An 8,826-nucleotide genomic window follows, 5' to 3' on the forward strand; every position below is an offset into this window, starting at 1 on the left:
CAACTCCCAGAAAGAACAGTGTGACCTGCAGACAATTGAATCCCTTTGTAAGCTGTGAAACAACCATGAGTATTAATTCCCAGAGGAACAAACATCAACCAGGTTGTATTTTTAAACTACCTTCTATTGTCTTCCCTCTGAGGCGCAACGTCTCAGCCCTCGACCTTCATAGACAGTAATAGCATAGATACGGTAAGTTATACATACATTTTAATGGGAGGATCTTTGTTGCTAATTTTCAAACTACACAACTTCATTGGACGATACATTTCTGTATATGGCCTCACTACGCTATCCATGTATGCAGATGTATATTATGATTGTATCCCCTTATCAAATAAACAAAAAATAGGGTCATATAAAAATGTAACCAGATCCTTAAAAGTGTATATGAAGATGCATTATGGTTCATGATGACACTCATCTATGAGGAGATAGCAGTGTTAATTGAAAACCAGGTCCCTTTCCTCTGATGTCATTAAATGTGAGACGTAAGTGTTTGTCGGAGGTGAGGAATGTTGATTTAAAGTTTTACTATATTGTCCTACGAGGAACATTCCCACATCATGTATAGATAGGTATAGTCTTACTGGCTGATCAATCTACTTTTACCGACGTCTACGAACAAGTATCTTCTTTTTCACTATATGTGAACATGCATTGCAGACAGGATACGGCTAAACATAAACCTATACAATAGACTCAGGCTCGGCGTGTTTTGATGTGTGGTCCTTTAATTTTAAATAATAGCCTTGTCTTCTCCCTAGGGCCAATCTCGTGTTACCCTCCCTGGCCTCATTGTGTTAGGGATTGGGAGGGCCTCTCCAGTTGCAGTATAATTATTGTAAGAGCACTGGATGTTATCCAATGCTGGCGGACACTCATCCAGGTCACTGTAGTGACTCTTGTCATAGAACGAGACAGCCAGCCTGTCTATCTCAGTGGCCCGGACTCTAACCTGTCTGCCCTTCCTCGTTCACACCTTCACTTATCCTGCTCCTAATCTTGCAAGGAGGCAGTTAACTGCTTGAGTGCGAAGAATGACTGACAGCAGCTGTCTCTTTCACAGCAGATTGGACCAAAAGCTTCCTCCGTCACAGGCGCTGTTGTGATTCTGCTTAACCCGTTGAGTGACAGAACTGCCTGCAATCCTAGAAGCAGAAATGATCTGCCTCTTCTTTTTCCTTATGTTCCATCGCCTACGAGCAGAGAACGTAGACTTTTAAAGGCGCCATCAAGATTCTAAATCTCCATTTCCTAATGAATAGAGATTATTGAACTGATCTGCCAGGTTGGAGAATTGCAGTAAATTTTGCTGATTCATGTCTTAGAGAATTATAAAATGGGAGAATTGATTCACGGAGATTTGTAGCAAATTGGTCTGATTTGTCTGGCGGAGGAAAAAAAATGGAGAATAGAATTTCTCATAATTTGACTACATCTTTTTATCTCTCCTGGTATCTTGTTCTAGAACTACGGAAGGTATTCCCTATGGATGGTTTACAATTTTCTTTATTTTTGGAATCTAAATAATTTTGATGAAGAAAATGAAAAAAAAAAAATGGTTCCAGCCCAATAGAACTGAGGTCTATTACTACTAATAGTTATTTAGTTATTACTTATGGAGTGCCATCATATTTCACAATGTTTTATGCAGAGATATTGCCAACACTGTCCATCTAAATTCCTTATCAATGTGTCCTACTTATAAAACATTACGATTTTCTTTTAACCAAGGGTGTAGCTAGGTAGGGCTATTGCGGGATGTGCCCTGGTTGCTGGGTGTCAGGAGGGGGCGCCAACAAGCCACTCTGCCTTGACAAGTGTATTTATAGACCGGGCCAGGGCAGCAAACTAATGGGTGAAGGAAAGCCTAGCTTTGACATAAATGCTGCAGATGACGGATCCAGTTCAAATCACAATTTTACATGTGCTTTTCTCAACATTTTTATTTTTTAATAAAATCAGGAAAGTATCAAAGAGAGATGAAAAGAATAAACCGTTCCTTTGGAAAGCTTCATTCTTTTCTTCTTTTTGACGCCTTCTCCCTCTCTAGGTTTGTTCCCAATTTACCAGAAAAAAACACCAGTGAAAACAGCATGTATAGCAGGATGTGTGAAGTCGGCCTTAAGGTGGTGTCAAATGTGTGATTTTGAGTGCTAATGTTTTTCCGCTTTAAAAAAAAAAACCTTGTGTGAAGGGTAATACACATCAGCTGTCACATAGGTGCGATTAACATGCTTAATGCCGCGCTTCTATAGCATATGATACACAGGCGGTTTTTAGAAGTACTGTTATGTTAATAAGATTGCCCGTGATCAAATCTGCGTTCTAGGAATTTAATTAATCTCTACGGAAGTCATGAAAGCGTCTTCATATTTTTAAGAGTTTTTTTTTTACGTATCTCCCTTATTATCTGTTTTTGAAAAATGCAGCATGTTCATTTTAGCTGAGGATTCGCAAACGTTCTCCCTATTGATTTAGCAGGGGAAGAAAAATACAGCCAAAACTGTATGAAAAATGCTGCAAAAAAGAATGCAACGGCTTTTTTAAGGTCCCACGGGACGTCCCACAGCAATAAAGCGCTGCAGGAAAAAAACGCGGCGGCAACACAGCGCAGTTCTTCCCACAGCGATTTAGACAGAAAGTTCACTCCGCGAACTTTCTGCTACAGTTATATCTATGGGGAAACCGCAGGCGTTTCCATAGCTATAATTAACATGCTGTAATTTTCCAAACTTCGCCGGATTTGGAAATTGTGGCATGTACGCACGTTGGTTTTCACCACAAAGTGGACAAGGGATTCACTAGAATCCCATCCACTTTGCCTGTATTGTAAAACACTGACGCGGGCAAATCACAGCATTTATGTCCCATAGGGCCCTGGGCTCAAGAGGTTTTTGCCGTGATTATGCCACGTAGGGCCACAGCCTAAAGGTTGCTATATAAATCACATTAATGTCAGAAACACCCACTAATGTGTTTGTGAGATGTCCTGGATTTCCCTTGGGGGAACAAGAATGAGGCAGTTGGATTTCAACATGCCCAATCCTTTTCTTCTCAGGGGGGGTTAAGCTGCCGCCAGAGTTGTCTGAGAGCCACAAACTCCCTTATCACCATTCAGAAAACTTGCATGCTCCGTTTAGCATGCATGTGTATAGCATACCTCCCAACCGTCCCGACTTCCGCGGGACATTCACGATTTTGGTGACGTGTCCCGCGGTCCCGGTTGGAGGGAGGTATGTCCCGATTTCAACTCAGATCTGCGTCCAGAGGACGCAGATCTGAGTTGAACACATATGCGGCTAAAGCAAGGAGCTGTCACAGCTCAGCTCCTTGCTTCACTGCTGCACTCCCGGCTACTGGCTGTGTAGGCGCGATGTGATGTCACATTGCGCCTACAACTGTGTGCGAGAGAGAGAGCGGCGGGGGAGAGAGGAGAAGGTAAGTTTAAGGTGTACACTGAGGTGGAACGTGAAACTGGGGGCAGATGAAGGAGAGGACGGCATGACACTGGGGCAGAGATGGGGGGGACAAGATACTGGGGGCAGAGATGTGGGGACATGAATCTGGGGGAAGAGATGGAGAGGACATGAATCTGCTGGCAGAGATGGAGGGGGCATGAATCTGGTGGCAGAGATGGAGGGGACATGAATCTGGGGGCAGTAATGGAGGGGACATGAATCTGGGGGCAGAGATAGGGGGAACATGAATCTGGTGGCAGAGATGTGGGGGGACATGAATCTGGGGGGCAGAGATGGGGGACATGAATCTGGGGGCAGAGATGGAGGGGACATGAATCTGGGGGCAGAGATGGGGACATGAAACTGGGGCAGAGATGGGGGACATGAATCTGGAGACAGAGATGGAGGGGACATGAAACTGGGGGCAGAGATGGAGGGGGGACATGAAACTGGGGGCAGATCAAGGGTGTATATGAAACTGGGGGAGAGATAGAGGGGGGACATAATTTCCAGGTGAATGTAGGAGGATTATAATGTGTGCGAGCATAAAAAAATTTATGAGAATGGATGGAGTCAGCATAAAAGCGGGTGGGGCTAAACTTGCCGCGCAGCGCGACGCACATTTTGTCCCTCTTTCGGTTCTTCAAAAGTTGGGAGGTATGGTATAGGGATAGGGGCCTAGCTGAAATAGCTGTTAGGCTGAAGCCCTATTTCGTGGAAGCGAAGGGGGGTTTTTTGTTGCAGTTTTACTTTACTTCTAGTTTCTGCTCAATCCACTCCCGGCTTTGGTTCAAAAAACTATAGTAAAATCTTCAACAAAAAAAAGCTGCATTTCCACAAAGTGGTACCTTAGCCATAGTGTTTGGGGAATGGGGGTTCAGGATGAGTACATATCAGCTGAAAGAGTGCTTGGCTGACAATCATAGTGTATATGGTCAGTAAGCAAGCAGCCAGGGGAACACATAGAGGAGTCATTTGTATAAAATAGCGTCTGTGGCTAGCACACTGTTATAGGTGCCTCAGCGACTGCTCATTGGTAGTGACTATAGGGGAACTCTTTAAGGGGTATACATGGAGACATCTATGTAAGAAGGATCTAAAGGGCAATTGTGACAGGACAGCATCTGTAACTATATCCATCGTGTCACAAGCAGGCTGCAGGAAGTGATGCTGGGTTCACAATAGCACCAATTCTTTGTCCTTTAGGTCCATTGGGGGACCCGAACGTCGGAAAGGCAGACCACTAACATAGCAGTAAGACATGGATCCCAGCAGACCCCATTGACTATAATAATGGGGTCTGTTGGGTGTTCATTGTTTTGAAACTGGAAGATTTTCAATGGCCTCTGTGACAGAGACTCCAATGGAGACTCCGACGCAGATGTGAACCAAGTCTGAGACGTTGTCTCAGTTTTAGATTTTCAATGGTGAAGGCAACAGTGGTGTCATTTATCCCTTTCCTTTGCTATAAAAAAAGTTCATTTTATGACTGCTAATGGATTATAAACGAATGCTAAACCATATGCCGGTACACACTATAATCTATTTAGTAACTATGTAACATTTATATTCTGTCATGGAGGGGTTAATTGGTTATTGATGAAAAACGCACGTAAACTCTATGTACATCCTATTTACTGCCTGCTTCTTTCAGAAAAAGGGTTAATTTTATGACTGCTAATGGCGTCTGAAGACATTATTCTATAAATCCATTCACGCCAAAAAATTTTCCGCACTTCCTCGCACACTTCTCATACTCTGGTGAGAATGGATTAATCCATTTGGTGCCTGAGGAAGCGTGCAGAATGGTTGTGCAACTGGAGACCTGTGGGCTGGATGTGGTCTCCTAGGGGATTAAATCCTTTCCCACAATATAGCTGTGAGTGAGTCAAAACAAGCAGGAGAGAGAATCAGGCAAGCTGTGGCGGTATTCCGACTGTCGAATGTATATCAAAGGCACGAACTACGCGGTAGAGGACGACAGATTCGTGCACCTCTTAATGTGACAGGAACCCACAGACGTGTCTTATAAATCATACAGGCGCTGCATCTATACGGCAAGCTAGTCTTGATTTGTATAAATAATCCTATTATCTCCTACCTCCCTCTGCCGTTACAGCGGCGCGCAGTGTCACACTCATGCACTCAGATTGTCGCACAGAGGTAACAAAATCAAAATTAAGCAGTTGCTTGGAGGCCCTATTAATGCTGCAGCTCCGCAGCTAAATCATTTTCTTAAAGAGACAGATTTATTATACAGGGAAATGAGGATGCTCACAGCACATATCCTTCTGTTTGTCTGGCATGGAAAATGCAAGTCATCTTTAGGCAAGAAATAAAACACTATTTTTCCTTTAAACCTTATATGTTAGGAAACTGCATATATGGCGATTCCTTAATAATGACCTTAATTGTTCCCTTTACATATGCGAAAATTTTATGTAAGATTTCTCGTGGGCGAGCTGGATCAGGGAAAATAAAATTCACGACGCCTGCTCTCTGTGCTGTCATTCCAGTTTATAACGCCTGCACTCTCTGAATACAGAAAGCAGGGGGCTGTCATGGGCTGACGGCCATCTCTCCTCTCCACTGGCTAAATACAAGCACTGCAAACAGCACCTGTATTCTGATGACAACGCAGGCAGAGCAGCCATGAGTAATTTAATTTCCTATTTCCTGCTTTCTGCGATTACCTGGATCCCTGCTGCTCGTAAAAGAACAATTCCAGATATTAATGGTATACTAGTTAATTGAATATATATATATACATATATATATATATATATATATATATATATATATATATATATATATATATATATACACCTGTCAGGAGATTTTAAAATTCCAATTTTTTTAAGTTGAAAAAAATGGATGAGTGTCAGGACTCCATCACTTTTGCAGGTTATGGACTACAGAAAGGATGGTAATACATATCTGGGACTCATTGATACAGCTATATCTATAGTCTGTCTTTGTGTATGTGTGTTTTTCAACAGGAGGCTTAGGTATTATTCACATAATCGTGGAGAAAATCAGCTGAAAATTTTTTTTTTATGCCATTCTGCATTCATGTGGCACCAGTTTTCACATATCACTCATCACTTGAGTCTATGAATGACCTGTGAAAAAAGGTCAGACATAGGATATGTGCTAATTTTTGAAGGGTCTGTCACAAGATCTGTCCATAAAACAGACATGTGAATAGTTCCACTGATTTGAAATCAGCAGAATAGAGCCTTAGGGGGCATTCACACGGAGTAAAGTGGCACTGATTGTGGCATGATAACTCGCGTAAGAATCAGCACTGCAAAACAGAATCCCATTGACTTCAATGGGTTCCGTTTAACGTGAGTAGCACATTGAAATCAATGAGAGGCTTTTTAAGCCATTGATTTTAATGTGTTAAGCGCGTTGAACAGAATCCTATTGAAGTCAATGGGATTCTGTTTTGCAGCGCTGATTCTTATGCCAGTTATCAGCGCCACATTACTCCGCGTGAATGCCCCCTAAGGGTGTTAACAAGAGAATTTGAAGTGGAATTGGAGGCGGCCTTCCACCCCATTATCCTCTCCAAAAACTGGTATTGTGGCACCAATGGCAGAAAGCTGAGTTTCAGGTTTCTGGGGTAGGTTGCATATATTATTTGTCTCATAAACAATGGGGAAAGTCACTCAAATGGTATCACACTAGGGTACCTGCAGCGATTCTACCGTGAAAACCGTGGCACGATTGGGCAGGAAGCTTCTTCCAAGCACACTAGGGCTGGGTTCAGATGGGATATTTTGGACCGGAATTTGATGCGGAGGCCACCTCAGATTCTGGTCCAAAAGACGGGTAGCCAGGACTGGATGTTGGTGCAGTGCACCGGTAGCCGAGGCGTTTACGTCCCGTGGGGCCCCTGCCTGAAGAATGAGCACGTCGCTTCTTTTTTCCGGGAGCCAGAATAAACCGCTCCTGGAAAAAAGAACTGACGGGACCCCTTTGATTTCAATGGGAGCAGTTTTTTTTGGTCAGGATTTAAGGCTGATTCCGCCTCAAAATCCTGACCAAAATACCCCATGTGAGCCTAAAAAAAGAGGTGTGCATCATGGCTTCCCATTGAAAACCACGGGTGACAGATTAGGGAGGGTTTTTGAAGAAGATTTTGAGGAAGAAGATCACCTCAAATCCGTCTCTAGATTCTTTCATGTGGACAGACCCTTTGACAAAGCAAAGGGAAAAAATGTTAAACAAATACAGCTTTTTCTACCTCCATCTAACAAATTGGCCACCTAAACAAACTTAAAATATGTCAATGTACAGTCCTCGTACGCCCCATGACAAAAGTCAACTACAGAACCCCATAAAAATGTGTTTATATAAATGTGGCAGATACTATATGTGAATAACGGTGACATCATTAGTGTACCAGTAATATTAGCAGAGTTCATATAATGATCACCACAGTGCCCCAAAACACCAACACTGCCCCTAAAGTAGTCTCATTGAGAACAGTGAGTGATGAAAACTGCCATACAGCGCCGTGGAATATGGAGGTGACATATTAGAAGCGTAAATAAGTAACAATGGTTACGGTGCCTGAGTTCAGTACTGAAGGAGGTCTGCATGGCTCAAGCTATTTTTGACAGATTTCTTATCCTATGAAAGAGGTGCCATTAGCGATGTTTGATGTAAACAAGACATTGTGCTTTGTTACAATAAATTCAAGGTCAAAATTCAAGGAAAATCCAGTATATTAGAAAATCAGTAAATGTAACTTATCGCTCACAAGGTTTCCAATAGCAAATCCTTCTCAGTTCCCTCTTCATTTCTGTAAAATGGCCACCAGCTTCTCAGACTACCCTATGTATACTGGGGCAAATTTTTTAAGACTGGTATATCATATGCCAGTCTTAATAACTGCACCCAACTAGTGCAGGGAACGAGAAATATATAAAGACACCACAGCCTCTTCATAAATCAGACATAAGCCCGTGCACCTTGGCCCTGCAGAGTGTTGTAATGACCCCGCCATGCTCCGCCTAATTTTGCACATTGTGGTGAGTGCTGTGCGGAATGGGGACTGTGATGCATGTTTGGTACAAGAAAGGGTCGTGCGCCAAATGTGTGCCACAATGTCATTTTGAATGATGAAACATTCCTCCTTCTACTGAATGGTGAAGCTGAGAGGACAGCGGTGTCTCAGACTACCAAAGCATTTTATACATTGTGTAAAGGTCATTTTACAGAAAGCGAAGGGGGCACTGGAATTAGGAACTGCATCAGAATGATTAAAAAAGGTACCAGGCACTGGGAGCGGGGATGGGTCGCTTCCAATATGGGCGCACCTACGTTCAGCTAGGCTTCATTCTCAGGATCG

This window comes from Leptodactylus fuscus, chromosome 2, assembly GCF_031893055.1.
Source record: "Leptodactylus fuscus isolate aLepFus1 chromosome 2, aLepFus1.hap2, whole genome shotgun sequence".
In the NCBI taxonomy this organism is placed as follows: domain Eukaryota; kingdom Metazoa; phylum Chordata; class Amphibia; order Anura; family Leptodactylidae; genus Leptodactylus; species Leptodactylus fuscus.